This window comes from Artemia sp. Qi Xiang Cuo, chromosome 18, assembly GCF_049724085.1.
Source record: "Artemia sp. Qi Xiang Cuo chromosome 18, ASM4972408v1, whole genome shotgun sequence".
Taxonomy (NCBI): Eukaryota; Metazoa; Arthropoda; class Branchiopoda; order Anostraca; family Artemiidae; genus Artemia; species Artemia sp. Qi Xiang Cuo.
In genome coordinates, this window is record NC_142811.1 from 53,935,245 (window position 1) to 53,951,369 (window position 16,125).

At 35.9% G+C, this 16,125-nt stretch overlaps 1 protein-coding gene and 1 long non-coding RNA gene across 2 annotated transcripts in view; both read left to right on the forward strand.

The window, feature by feature from the left end:
• LOC148941649 (26S proteasome non-ATPase regulatory subunit 1-like) overlaps positions 1–16,125 on the forward strand; it is a 775,304-nt gene that overhangs the window by 268,276 nt on the left and 490,903 nt on the right. The window lies entirely within an intron of this gene.
• The window catches only part of LOC148941650 (uncharacterized), a 35,621-nt gene continuing 24,954 nt past the window's right edge, over positions 5,459–16,125 (forward strand). The window contains exon 1 of the long non-coding RNA XR_016143254.1: positions 5,459–5,559. This is a non-coding gene — a long non-coding RNA (uncharacterized LOC148941650). The remainder of the gene's footprint in view (positions 5,560–16,125) is intronic.

The window sequence follows — 16,125 nt, forward strand, 5'->3', positions numbered from 1 at the left end:
TTATCGACTGCTATAATACCAATAGTGAGGCATATACAATTTGAAATAGTATATCTTAATTTAAATTTGTGTAAATTTTGAATAAATATGCGTTAGTATTGCTCGATCTAGAGAACAAATAACCATAACATGAACTCTAGAAATCCAGTTACTCTCTCTATACAACGGAGAATTTCAAGTTATGACACATATTCTAAAAATAGTTTATATTCCTAATACTATCAAGATAAATTCACTTTGAACTTATCTACAATGCTTCATAAAATGTCCCTAAATGCTTTATTTTTATATTGTAAAGTGTCCTTGAACTTAAAATTAAAGGGTTCACTTTTATTGTACCAAAACTCCTATATCATCAGTTGGTTTATTTGCACAGTGGAGATCGAATAGCTTCTAAGAAAATAAGAGTGACGAGGATCAATTTTGCTGAATCGAATGACTTGGCAATCGGTAACACTTAATTCATGAAGCTATGCCTCAGCCCATTGACCGAGAAGTCCAAGATTATTTTGTAGAAGAAATGAATTACTGTACTAAAGGAATTTTGTTCGTTTTTATTATATTTAATTTTAACTGGCCGCTTTGAAAGAAGTTTACGAAGCGTCTTTTGGTTAATTGCACAATTCTCAAAAAAAAACTAATTTCTGGCATTTTAAGATGGACATATTATGGACATGCACCAAATCATTTTTTATGGACATACACCAAAGAGTTTGTATTTTATGTTTATATTACATACACTGAGAAGTTGGGTACATTGGCTGGTAGTGTTGTTTTTTTATACCCAGGGTTGCCACCGTCCGAGATTAATCCAGGTATTCCGGGATTTTTTTTTTGCGGTCCGGGATTTTTTTTTGTGTCTGAGTTTTTCGGGATTTTTTGCTAAAAACCGAGATTTTTGCTAAAAACTGAGATTTGTGATTATAAAGAGATTTTCAACGATTGTGGCTGATAGTCTACTCATATTTTCTGCACGGTGTCACGAATATTCTCAGTTTTTGTTTGTTACCTTTGGATTTCCGCTATTAGTCTATTGCACTGGGGCAACGTTTTTTCGTTTGGGATTTGACTTTTGAAAATTCAACTCCAATGTAACGAAAAGTGGTGAATTCAGAATAAAAACATTCACTTAAGTTCTTGACATCATTTCGAGAGCCTTGAATATATTCAGAAATCTGGGGCAGTTGAAATGATAAATACCATCGGAAAACTTGTTATGCTCAGCTCCAGTGTTTTTTTAGTTCGGTATTTTTCAGATGAAGCTTCGTGAAAAATTAGTTTTATAAAGTCATGACCAAATAATTGCAAGTATTTTATGATTGCCTTAGGTTGTAGCAAGTTTCAATTGTTTAGATTAAGGTATGTAGTCATACGTTTGTGCTGTTTAATGAACTTTCATCAATTGGTTCAAAAGATCGCTCTGATCACTACGTATTCCTCAGATTTTTCTAATATTTTAAAACACTTTCATGCTCATAATATTCCACTCAGTATTTAAGTTCTAAACTTTGAAGATGGTAGATGAGTATCCAGATAAATTAAGAAAAATTGAAAATGTTTATCTGGATTATGTTCTCTAATATTTAGTGTTTATACATGTGCTAACCGAGCTTAGTTTGATTTACAAATACTCATTTGTCCAATTTATTAGGCTTGTCATTTGAGGTCTGATTACCAAAATGATTACTGAATCGTATCAATAAATACCTGAGAAACTAGTTTTTTTTTTAAGCTGGTTGCTTTACTTAGCCTTTTTTACTAATAACTCGGTAGTAACAGTTTTTTTTCTGACTGTTGCCTTATAGTTTTCTATTCAAATACCCAAAGGCCAGGTTTAATACCAAGAAAGTTGGATTCTAAATATCCAGATTCAGGAAAAAGGGGTCTGTTTTTCTTCCAATTTTTTTCGTGTGAAAGGAGCAAATTCCTTTTTTTTTATACAATGAAGAATCCGTGGACTGAATGTTTTAATGATATCCTTTGGATTTTTCTCAGATTTTAATGCGTTTGGAATCCAGGTTTTCTGGGTAGTGAAGTCGGCCCTTGAGATTTCAAAAGGATGCTTTTGTAAGACAAATACTAGTTCCGCTGTCCGCTTCTTGATAGGCAAGACTTTCACTTAACAGTAAAGCAGGTATGGTAAAAGAGAAAGGGACGTATGAAGATGTAGTACAAGCAAATTTTACCGCTTGTCAAGCCATATTGAATATTTCCGCGTCTAGAGTATCCATTTTTGGGAAAAATGGGACAAAAATCTCGGAATGTAGACAGGTCTTCCGTCCCATTTTTTTCTTTTTCTGGGAAGGAATAATCCGAGGGTAAGAAAATAGAAAAAGGGACGGAAGTGGTAGTATGGATATCTTTTCTGGAAAATGCCAGAAGAAGGTTACAATTAGACACGATAAGTGATAAATAAAAATAGTTGTCTAAGATGGTTTTGAATAGAAAAAAGGTAAATTGTCTTACTGAGGGTTTGGATTTGTTTTCTATAGATTTTGGCTCAGAAAAACAGACTTGATGAGAATAACTTACAAACTTGTACAGATATTTAAAAAAAACAGGTTTTTGAAAAAAACGCCAAGTCTGGACGACTCTTTCTTTTCCAGGTTTCAGTCCCATTTCTCCAAATAGTCTGGACACGCATAATGGCTGCGAAGCGTGACTTCAATTTTTCGGTGGGAAATTCAAATAACAATGAAACACGAATAAGTCGACACGTTTTTTGGAACTTTGGTTAGTTGTTTTGGCCTAAAATGTCTGTTGTAGATTCTACTAATCCACCAGTACGTTTTCACGTCAAAATAATGCTAGGAATATTGACAATCAGTTGTTAGTTACAACAAGAAACCCCGTTTTATCGAACTTCAAATTACGCGCCTTGATTTTTACGTCATCGCTGTGCAGCCCTATGTTATATTATTTGAAAAAAACTACGTTTTCTAAAGAGTTAAAGAGGCTGAGTTACAAGGTCGAACCTTAAAAGGTACAGGTATTAGGAGGCATTGTTGGGAGGCGGCCACCCCGCAAGCCCCCCAAAAACGCAGCCTTTAAATAAAAAAAATTCTTTAAACTGATAGTAAGGAGTAACATTAAATCTTAAAACGAACAGAAATTATTACGTATGTGAAAGGAGATGTGCCCTTCTCAACGCCTCACTCTTTACGCTAAAGTTTGACTCTGTCTCACAACTTTATTTTTTAAAACAATAAAAAACTTTAGCGTAAAGAGCGAGGCGTTGAGGAGGGCACAGCCCCTTTCATATACGGAATAATTTCTGTTCGTTTTAAGATTTAATGTCGCTCCTTACTTTCAGTTTAAAGAATTTTTTTTTATTTAAAGGCTGCGAAAGCGGGGGTTTGGGGGCGGCAGTCCCCAACTGTGCCTCCTAATCCCTGTACGTTTTAAGGTTCGACCTTGTAACTCAGCCTCTTTAATTCTTTCGAAAACGTAGTTTTTTTCAACTAATTTCTGCACGTTTTTGTACAGTTTAGTACTTATTATTGCTTGACTAACTGTTAGCTGATCGTGTCAGGAGTTAAAGCTGGGGGGCTGCCGCCCCCAAACCCCCCGCTCTTCAACATTCTTGTGTTAAGGCTTTTAATTCCTGAATCCTCAAATCACGTCGTACAGGGTGCCTCCTAATCCCTGTACGTTTTAAGGTTCGAACTTGTGACTCAGCCTTTTTAACAGCCCCCCAACTGTGCCTCCTAATCCCTGTACGTTTTAAGGGTCGACCTTGTAACTTAGCCTCTTTAACTCTTTAGAAAACGTAATTTTTTTCAAATAATTTAAAAAAGAAACTGAATTTCTTTTTAAAGTTTCTTTTTAAACACTCTTTACGCTAAAGTTTTTATTGTTTAAAAAAAAGAGTTGTGAGAAAGTCAAACTTTAGCGTAAAGAGCGAGGCGTTGAGGAGGGCACAGCCCCTTCCATATACAGAAGCGGGGGTTTGGGGGGTGGCAGCCCCCAAACTGCACCTCCTAATCCCTGTACGTTTTAAGGTTCGAACTTGTGACTCAGCCTCTTTAACAGCCCCACAACTTTGCCTCCTAATCCCTGTACGTTTTAAGGGTCGACCTTGTAACTCAGCCTCTTTAACTCTTTAGAAAACGTAATTTTTTTCAAATAATTTAAAAAAGAAACTGAGTTTCTTTTTTAAGTTTAAATTCAGTATATAAAAAATTTACTCTGACGGTGAATCGAACCCGGGTTTTCCGCCTGACAGTCTGGAGTATCAACCGCTGGACTAAACAGACACAATTTTAATTGTTTTTTAGTAAATGGAAGCTATTTTCGACGCAAGCGAATTCCCACGAAACATGATATTTGGTTTTTAGAAAACAGGGAAGGAGCGGTCAAATTGAGCTGAAATTTCGAGGATAACCTCCCAGGCCCCAGAAAAGCTTATCCTCTAAATTTCAGCCCGATCAGACAACGTTAAAGGGGGGTTGTGGTGGGAAAAATTAACATGGGCTAATATAGGAAAACGAGGTTTTTCGTAAATGTAAATTCGGGGGATAATTTTTTCGGTCTGAAAATATCAAAAGCCCCTAACAGGTCGAATTCTGCTTCGAATGAGTCCTCATTCACCCAGATCCGTTGCCAACTGTGGCCTCTAGGCGTGGCTAAGAAAAAAAAGGCATGATGAATTTTAAGTGGCTATATTTGGTCTTTTGAAAACAGGGAAGGAGTGATCGGATTGAGCTGAAATTTCGAGGATAAGCTCCCGGGCCCTAGGAAAGCTTAACCTCGAAATTTCAGCCCAATCGGACAACGTTAAAGAGGAGCTGTGGAGGGAGGGTCGAAACTTCCGGCCAAGTTTACCCCATAAAGATAAAGTCGGAGGAGGATGAAATTTTGCAAGTTTCTGAGTTTGAGCTTGGGCTATAAAATGCAATTACCGCCGTCTCTCTGCGACCTCTAGGACCTGAAATTGCTTAACATTGTGGTGGGTCGCCTCTTTATAGAGGCACAAGTGTGCCTCCTTGATAACCAAAATACGGTACTGGTGCATTATATAGGCCTTTTTAAAAAGTCAAATTTTGTTAATGGTAATGAAATAAAAAAAATAGGATGAATATATAATAGTTTAGAAAGAAATTTGGGCTATATATTTGGACATTAGGTGGGTGGGTGGGTGTTGGGTATAGCATAAATTAAATACGTGACCTAACCTAGCTCCCGTCCGAAACCCCAAAAAACAACAATTTAAAAATCGTAAACGCAATAAAAACCACGCTCTGCATTGCATATCTCTGTAGTGGTTTCTTGAATTAACCCGTCTGTCGGGTTTTTGGTGACCGATGTCCTTGTAAAGGCCCATACAACGCACCAGTACCCAAAAAACTGTATTCAAGGATTTTTTTTCGAAATTTTTGGAATTTTTGTCAGAAAAATTGGGATTATATTATTGATGTAGGAGCAAAGCTGCTTTTATCATCACTTTCATTAAGAGTTTCCGGAAGCCATTCTTTAAATCAGGACCATAGAGGCCAGAGCCCAGAGGTGACAGCCAGCTCTTTGCTGGCTGAAAAATAGACATTTTATTAGAAACATATTGTAAGCACTTCGTTCTTTGTATCTTCAATAAATGTATTGTAGTTGGCCTCTTCTGGCAGAATTTAGGCTAGGCTAATAAGTAAATAAAAGCTGCAGGCCTATGCTCTTTCTAAGGTTAACCTATATATTAATGGAGTACATACCCCCATCCTATTAATGTGCAAATATATACCCAGAATTGTATCCTGAGTCCAAAATCCATTGTTCTCTCAGGTTAAACTGAAGGCTTTTTGGTAAATATGGGGCAGTCTATATTTTGGTTCAAATTCCACTTTTGGCTGTCTTGGAAAGGGTTTAGGTTAGGAAAATGAAACTTTCAGGGATGGGTCTACAGGCTAAAGTATCTCCCAGGAAGGTCTTTTGAAGTTCCTACCTCCCCTCCTCCCTCTAGAGGATCCCAAAATTTGCCTAAGTAACAGGTAATTTACAGAGATCCACCACATTGCTAATATGGGAGTAAAGTTCATTTGTGATGCAAATGGATGTTATGTTTAGATTGAGGTTGCAATTCTAGGTATATGTTTGCACATTAGGGGGGTAGGTCAATATCTACAAAATCATATTAGGCTATTAAGTTAGGAATAAAGTGAATACACCATTCAATGCCTCTTTTTATGCTGATTATGAATATAATAAGCATTTCTATCAAATAAATTTCAGCCCCCCCCCCTATATAGGCTATACCTAACCTAACCCTGAATTGGCCTATATAGGGGGGGGGGCCTGAAACTCATTTCCAATAGAAATGCTTATTATATTTGTAATCAGCATAAAAAATGGCATTGAATGGTGTATTCACTTTTGTCCTAACTCAATAATATGATTTTGTAGATATTGACTGGGAGTAGGGGTATATATTCTGTGAATATATTGGTTCTAAGAAGTTCATGGATTTCTTAGAAAAACTGGGAAAACAAGGAAAAAATTGAAGATAAGGGCTCCCCCCCCTGCAAAATGTGTTAACTAGGATTATTCTCCATATTATGGAGTAAGATTTGTCTTCTTAATATGTTTCCTTATGTCCAGCTGGACTCTTATGCTTAAAATACTGGTTGGCTAATTTGAAGATTTGTGTATATATACACTGTCAAATTAGCCATCTGGTGGTATCCCGTCCTATACCAAAGCCGCGTTTTCAGGCTCAGCAGGTTTGAACACAGGTTGTGCTCATCCAGTTTCAAGTTTCTAGTTTCAGCGAGTTCAAAGCTTCAACCCCATGTTTGATACACTAGATGCACTGACGCACAACACTTAATGCACTAGACAAGAAAAACCCGTGTTCAAACCTACTGATCCATGAACAACCCGTCTTTAAACATGGGTTGTTTGCATCAAGCATTGTGCAGCAGTCCATCTAGTGCATCAAACACAGGGCTGAAGCTTCAAACCTGCTGAAACTAGACAAGGACAACCCGTGTTCAAACCCACTGAGCCTGAAAACGTGGCTCAATTGAAATTTTGACAAAACATTTTACCTTTTTTTCAGTTATCAGTCTCTTTTTCTATGGCTTTAGCTCTGAAAAATGCAATTCCTGATATTTGAGTAGATTTTTAAGCCATAGCCTATACATCAAAATAGTATAGTTGGTATTTCCAAGAAGAGGTCCTTGTAGGTAAGTTAATAAACTAATTATTTCAAGTGTTTGATCTTAAATAATTTTAATAAAAACCATATTTATATACAGCTTAGATTATTAGCTTTTCTCTGGTATTTACAATTCTTTTAAATTCCTCTTTGATAACAAAATGTGAGGGTTTTACTTTTACATAATTTTACTCAATTGGATGCTGGTTTTTTACCCTAGGGCTATGCTAGGTATGTCTTAGAATTTTTTAAACTAGTTTTCAGAGTATTATAGTGTTTCATTATGAAGAGAGCAACCAATGCAATAATACAACGGTGGAAAAACAATGTTTTAGAATTTCTTTAAAATAGTTTTCAGAATTTTTATTTTTCCTTCTGAAGAGGGCAACCACTACAATAGTACCAAAATTATATTTGAAATGATTTAGCAAAAAATAGGAAATTAAACAGTACAACTCTTTATTTCAAAGCATTTCCTTCAGAAAAGCTCCTTTGGTAATGTGGTTGGTTTCTTCTGAAGAAAACATGCTAATAAACTAAAAGGGGTACCAACTGGTTCCTTATTTTATGCTCTTTCTAAATAGCCTAGTTTGGTCACTTTTCTGACAATGCACTCCCCCTTCCCTGATGGCCCCATATATAGCCCTAAGAGTGTATAAAAAGCTATTCTAAAATATAACACTGAAATTCTAACTTTAGAAAATACAGCATGTTTTTATTAGGCCTAATCAGATCATTATGTTGTCTTCCATTGTTATCCATGCTTTGACTTACTTACTTACTTACTTGACTTATGTCTCCTGCCGGGCGCTGCTCGGCGTAGAGAGTGACGTCTGCCTCCTCCATCCACTTCGGTCCATGGCAAGCGCCAGGAACAGGAGCGCCAGGCGATGGAACTTTTGCCATTGCCAGGAACTCGGACAGGCTGTCAGACCATCATTTCTTTGGTTGGCCGCGAGGTCGCTTCCAACCGGCTTTGACAGGGTCAAAGTCATGGATCGTTTTTGCAGGTATGTGTGGAGGCATTCGAAGTAGGTGTCCGAACCATCGTAGTGTTTGCTCGGCTGCTTGGGTTGAAAACCGAGACTGCTTGGTGAGCTGCAGCAGCTTCTCATTGCTGACAAAGTCGAACCATCGTAGACCTTCGATCCTCCTCAGGCTCTTCAACTGAAAGACATCAATTGCCTTGAGGGTTGCAGCTGAAACTTGACACGTCTCAGCTCCATAGAGCATCACAGAGCCGACGAGGGCGTTGAAAATCCGCAGCTTCATTGTGCGACTGATGTTTGGTTTTTGCCAGAGGTGACAGTTCAGTCTGCCCATGGCAGAATCATCCATGCTAAGAATCATTTAAAATACAACAACATTTATATTCATAGTTCTGATGTTCTCACTCAGGCAACACTCAGTTTCATCAAGTTTAGAGCACATTAAAACCCATTTCAATGAAAAAGAGTGATTTTGTCATGAGATTCAGCACAACAATACAAACTTATTAAGGCTATATATGGGACCATCAGGAAGAGGGTACATGGTCAGAAAGAAACCATGATATTTTGAAACAACATAAAATTAGGGATCTAGTTGTGGTACTTTTATTTTGTTAGCATTTTCCCTTCAGAAAAGACCAAACACTATATATTTACTGCTGTTCTCATCTGGTCACACCAAAAAAGGAAATAGCCTATAACACAGGCTAGACTATCATTTAACCTTGTACAGACACAGTGGATAACACTTCTGTGGAGTTAGGGCTCCTCCAATGGAAATATTAAATACAATATAAGTAGTACCATTAGAAGCCTTATTTTATGTTTTTTCCAAATATGTTTGATACCATATATATTTCCAATCATATTTGTTTAGCAGATAGCAGTGAATGAGTTAACATTTTGACTGATATTTGACAAAGGTAGCAGGAGTAGAGGTTTCTAATGCACAAAAATATATTTGGATATAAAAAGGATAAAATCAGTATTTCACTGTTAGGTTTTGTTGAAGTAGGATAGGCTGTTGCCAAATGGTAAATCAATTTTTTTTTTTACATTAATTCATTTAGTAAAATATGAGTAGGCCTATACTAGGGATGTTTTTGAATCTTTTAAACTAGTTTTCAGAGTATTATGGTGTTTCCTTCTGAAGAGGGCAACCAATGCAATAGTACAGCAATGGAAAAAGATTGTTTTAGAATTTTTAGACTAGTTTTCAGAATTTATATTTTTCTTTCTAAAGAGGGCAACCACTGCAATAGTACCAAAATTATATTTTAAGTAATTTAAAAATGTGGATAAGCTATTATAACATAGCAAAAAATAGGAAATCAAACATTACAACTCTTTATATTTCAAAGCATTTCCTTCAGAAAAGCCCCGTTGGTAAATATTTTGTGGTTGGTCCCTTCTGAAGAAAACATGCTAATAAACTAAAGGGGGTACCGCTTGGTTCCTCATTTTATGCTCTCTCTAAATAGTCTAGTTTGGTCACTTTTCTGACAATGCACTCCCACCATCCCTGATGGCCCCATATATAGCCATAAGAATGTATAAAGAGCTATTCTAAAATATAATACTGAAATTCTAACTTTATGAAATGCAGCATGTTTCTGTTAGGCCTAATCAGATCATTATGTTGTTTTCCATTTTTATCCACACTAAGAATCATTTAAAATACAACAACATTTATATTCATAATTCTGTTGTTCTCACACAGGCAACACTCAATTTCATCAAGTTTAAAGAACATTAAAACCCATTTCAATGAAAAAGAGTGATTTTGTCACAAGATTCAACACAACAATACAAATTATTATTAAAGCTATATATGGGACCATCAGGAAGAGGGTACATGGTCAGAAAGCAACCATGATATTTGGAAAGAACATAAAATAAGGGATCTAATTGTGGTACTTTTTTTGTATTAGCCTTTTTCCTTCAGAAGAGGCCAAACACTATGTATTTATTACTGCTCTCATCTGGTTACACCAAAAAAGGAAATTGACCATTACTTAGGCTAGGCTGTCATTTAACCTTGTGCAGACACAGTGAAGAACAATGCTGTGGAGTTAGGGCTCCTCCAATTGAAATATTAAATATAATATGAGCAGTACCATTAGAAAACTTATTTAATGTTGTTTCCAAATATGTTTGAAAACATATTTTTTCCAATCATATTTGTTTAGTAGATAGCAGTGAATGAGTTAACATTTTGACTGATATTTGACAGTTGACATTGTTATTTGATAATTGATATTTGACATTGTATAATACTCATTTTGCTAGTTAAAAATTAGATAAGATAGTAGGTGAGTGGGACATTAGAGTACAGTTAAAAAAAAGTACATGGGGCTGCACACAGAAAGTTAAGTACCTCTCTTTGTTAAAATAATTTTGTAGTAGGAAATGAATAATGACAGAGAATCAAGCCCAGACCTTATCACATATACTAGCAAAAATTATTGAAATGAGATTACATGTAAAAAAAGATTAACCCAATAGCTCAACAGTTATCATCTATCAGCATAGATATGGGAATATTGTCTCAGCAAATGGACACATCAGTGAATGAATTTAAGCAGCAAAGCAATATAATTCAGTCTAAAGTGGCTAGCCTACATAGAGAATTTGAGATAACCAAATCAATGTTACAGCAGCTTGAACCTGATGCTAAGCACTGTAACGTCATTTTATATAACTTTGATCCAATTAGAAGAGGTTGGTCAATTTTGATGATTTGATTGCTGCTTTTAACAGCATTATCCCAAATACACAAATGGACCCAAATGGTTTTAGAGATCTATTTTGCATAAAGTCAACCTGTGGTATTCCCCCTGTCTTAATAAAATTTGGTGCTGTATCTCACACAGACTTTGTATTGAAATCAAACATTTATCTGCATCAGTGCAAATTATCAATTAGCTCAGAACAAGAAGTTTTGGTGCAAAGCCAACTAAAAATTAAGATGGATAAAATGAAAATCAATGGTCAATTTAGATGTGAAGCTATGCAGTTTGAAACTGATTGCTAGAAATAAGTGATATTGTTGTTATAGCTTTAAAACAGGCAGAAATGAAGAGTTAGAGAACTATGAGAGTGGGAGAAAGAGAAGTAATGGACAACAGCAAGGAGATAATTTAGAAAGTGTAATGGCAAATAATGTAGCTAGAGAGAAAAGTGCTTCTCAAGTGTATGGAGAGCACTAATTCCCAGATGTCATTTAATAGTGTTTTAGCATTTTTGACAGTAGAAATGATCCAGCCCCATCTGCCACAGGGCACAAAAACTATGCTGGCTGCTTCCAGTCAGGCCTCTAAAAGGTCAAATGCAGAAGTTATCAGCCCTAATGACCCAACATGTTGTAGTGGAAGGAACACTAGACCCTTTTTCCTCAACCATATAAACTCATTTAGTAATGAAAGGCAAGATGTTATGCCAAGAAATCTGGGATTTAATCAAATAGAAAACAGTGGAAAGGGAAACTGGAACTAGGAATTAGCAGGCCATAGCAAAAAAAGATATAAATATTTTGCATTGGAACATTCAAGAGTTTTCAGAAGATCAAATCCATGGTTTATTGAGTTCAAGTAGTTGCAAGTGGGATTTGATATCAATGGTTGAGACTGGGTTAGAAAGTCCTATATCTGCAGAAGAATATATATATTTAGGTGCCCACAGGAAAAAAATCAAGAAATGGAAGAACATATGGAGGTATGCGGAAGATAAAATATGTGGTTTATTCAGTTAAAGTAGTTGCAATTGGGACTTGATATGAGTGGTTGAGACTTGGTTTGAAAGTCCTACATTTGTAGAAGAATATGTATATTTTGGTGCCCACAGGAAAAAATCAAGAAATGGCAGAACGTATAGAAGTGTGGCTCTTCCATTATCAAAGAATTTTTTTCAGAAAGTACACTTCAAACCTGAAAAGTGCCTCATGTAATCTAGTGTGGATTAGAGTTTGTTTTCAAAAGTAAATATTATTTTCTGTGCTATACATTCCACTGGAGTCCAGTTCATTTTTGGAATAGGATACTGGAATATTGTTGAGAGGGAGAAATATGTCTTTTCAAAACTGTATCCTGCCAATTGTTTTTCCCTCCTAGGAGATTTCAATGCTTATGCTGAATTGACACAGAAGATGCTCTGGTCTGTTTGTGATTGCATAGATGAACCAGTGGGAAGAAATTGGGATGGTATTGATATGGTTCTTCTGCAAAGGGCAAATGGGGATCACCTCCACAGAAATAATAATTGGGGAAGAAAGTTTCTGGAATTTTGTCATAATGATAAGTTGGTAATTTTGAATGGGAGAATAGGAATCTTCTTCTTCTAATTCAAAGCAGGAAGGCTATTCAGTTGATACTATTTAGCCCTCTTCTTTTTGCTTCACTCTGTGGGCTACAGAGGTACTGTCTTGGTTATCTCTTATTTATTAGATATTCTCAGACATCATTCAGTAGACCTTTTGACTCAAGGAGTTCAAATATAAGATGATAGATGTCGATTTCTGTGCTCTTTGTGTAGGTATAGTTGGCTAGACTCTTGGCTGATAGTGAGATTTTGTGGTGTTTGAAGCATTTTAACAGTTTATAAAGCAAGATATGTTGTGCAGACGTCAGTATATTACATTCAAATAGGCAATGGTCAATTGATTCATTATTCATATTACAATGCCTGCAAAGAGGGGACAGGGGTATTGAACCACTGGAATTAGAAAGCTTATATGAGAATGCAAGGAAATTTAGTCCATTTTTTCCAGAACGAATTCTGTGATAAATTATAGAAAGGTACTTATTGGGAAAGGGGGAAAGGATAGGATTAATCTTATTAAAATTAATATCTGATAGCCTCCATCGGTAAATATCTCTAATTGGGATTGGTCTCCCTCTTGGCTGGTCAATATTTATAGCATTTTTTGCTATTTCATCAACCTGATGATTACCACTTCTGCCAGAGTGGCTGGGAATGTACTGAAAATAAGTTTTCATGCCACTTGAAGCAAGATTATCAATAATACGGAGACAATGATAAGTGTCAATCTCCAACTTATATTAAGGAGCTGAGGCCAGCAACTCAAGGTTTGATAGAGAGTCGGAATATATGATAATATTATTTGAATTTACAATCAAAGTTTGGTTTTCCTTAAGGTGTTCTAATGCCATGATTATGGCATTTACCTGAGCAGACATTATAGATAAATTATTATATAATCTCTCGCCCATTGCAATTTTCAGGTGAGGAAGAAAAAAACCACTAGTAACCTTCTCATTCATTTTTGACCCATCAACAAATATTTGGAAGTGATTTTTATAGGTAATTGTATTAAATTCTGCAAATTTTTTCTGGACAAAAGCAATGGGGGTTAAATCTTTATTCCACTTGGAGAATTCATTATTTATTATGGAACTTGACCAATTCCATTGGGGGGGATTGGGGGAAGTGGGTGCAATAGACTTTGCTGGTATGGGGAACTTCTTCTGAATATTGATATACTCATCTGCAATGCCTCTATACATGGCTGGATTTCTTAACCAAATATGTAATGTGTGTGAACTATTTGATTCAATTTTTGTAAGATGTTTTGTCAAGAGAAAGCTACGTCTCTCCCTTATTGTTGTTTATCCACTCTTCATAAGCAGAAAATTGATGCTTGTGGGTTTCCTAAGACCAAATATGAGATGCATTATATCATTTTGTATTGTTTCAATTTTTGCATCTGGGTCTTTGCACATGCACCATAGACAATGAGCCCATAGTCAATATGGGGTCTTATATGTGATTTATAAAATTGGAGTAAGGATTTCTCCTTACAGCCCCAGGGTGTGGAAAGAAGTCTTTTTAGTATTTTTGTTTTTCTATAGCATGATTTTATTGTGTTTGAAATGTTGAGGTGGAAATTAAGTTTTTAGTCAAGCATGAGACCTAGGTAATTAATATGATTATCTTCTGGAATAGTTGTTATATTTATATTTAGATTTAGTTTTGAATTAACATGGTTTGCTTCTGGTGAAATTGGATTATTTTTGACTTGGTGGGTGCAATAGGTAAATCTGAATGTTGAGAGAATTTTTCAAACTGGAAAAGTGACTTTTGCAGATTTGACTGTGCTATCTGAAAGGTGTTACCAGATGACCATAGCACCAGATCATCAGCATATTGTAAATTCGTGTGGGGTAGATTCATGTCCCAGAGATATAGGGCAAATAGGAGGCAACTGAGGACTGCTCCCTGAGGTAGGCCTTTGGTTATTTTCTTTCGGGGTGAAGAGGCTGAACCAACACAAACGATGAAACTTTGCACTTCTATGAAGGATTTAATAAAAGATACTAGCTTAGGGGGTACGCCAAGGTTTGCAAGTAAGTTTAAAAGGATTTGGTGGTTCACTTTGTCATATGCCCCTTCAAAATCTAGGAAAGCTGCAACTAGGACATTATTTTTTGAGAAAGATTCATTTATTGCATTTGTTAGCAAAATGAAAGCATCTGTTAAGGAGTGGTGTTTCCTGAATCCAGTTTGAGTGTGTGGGATCATATTATTTTTTTCAACAAACCTGAGGAGTCTGTGATAGATCATTTTCTCCATTATTTTCCCCATCACAGGAGCAATCATTATGGGCCTATAAGACTCAGGGTTATCTTTTGGTTTATTTTTCTTTAGGATTGGTAGGAGGGATGAACATTTCCATATATTGGGGAACCTAGAAGATGCCCAAGCGTGATTATAACAATTTAGCAGTATTTGTTTTTATGAAGGTGTGAGATTCTTTATCCATGTAGGGTGTATATTGTCATAGCTACCGCTAGTTTTGGTCCTAATATGATGTATTGCATTGTTCAATTCCTGGATTGAGAATGGGTTAGTTATGTACTCGGATCCTGGGCGTGGTTGGTAACTTGGGTTCATAGGAATTGTGGACGGTTTGCTTTGATTATTTGATGTTTGCTTATTAACCAAAAGAGTTGCAAATAGGTTAGCTTTTCCATTGTCATTGTCATAATGGGTATTATTATGTATAAGCTCATACAGGAGTGGGTTGGGGGAAGTAGACTATCAATTTTATTTTTGTAAATTTTGTTCAAAAAATGTAATGACACAATTTGTAGGTCAATTGTGGAGAATCTGCCACTTTTGGGATTGAAATATGTGTTCAGGTTTATTTGGCTTTATTTGCTGGTTTATTCCCCCAGAAAAGGCTGTGGGCATTGAAATCTCCACAAATAATGATATTTTTTAACATATTAGAATTATTTATATAATTAAAGGAATCCTTGGCATCTGTAGTTTGGCCATTAGGGTTATAAAAGCTTATTATGTAGGTTTTTAAACTATTCAGCCAAACACTGATACCAATTACATCAACATTATTTGCAAAATCTGGAAAATTGATGCCACAAAATTTTATATTATTTTTAACTAATAAAGCTACCCCACCTCCTTTTCTCTCTGAAAATCTATCCTTTCTGAGGATAGTATATCCCAGAGACTTAATTTGTTGATTTTGGGTTCAATGAGTTTCCTGAAGGGAAGCAATATTAATGGAATTATTATTCATAAAAGATATTAGTTGATTTAGCTTATTTTCTGTGAGTGATCTTACATTCCATTGGAGTATTGATATATGTTGTGTTGCTGATTTATTCTTCATATGACTGTGTATTAATATTCAGCTTTGTTAACAGTAAAGCAAGATCTTTTTTGCTTGAATGGGCATATCATCTGGGATGTAGATTTTTGCCAATTCTGCAATAATTTTTGTTTTCTGTAGTTGATGTATGTTCATGGCCATAACTGCATTACAGTTTAGAATGAATAAGCATATATTTGGGTATATATTTATGGTTGTGCATCCTGTTTGTCAGTTAAGGGATTGATTCCTGGTAGTGTTTCTGGTTTTTTTCTTCTTGGGAGGGGGGGGGGGGCAGGCTGACCTCATCTCACTGGACAAGGAGGCTTGTTGGCTTGGTGATTCCTTCTGATAGGGATTTG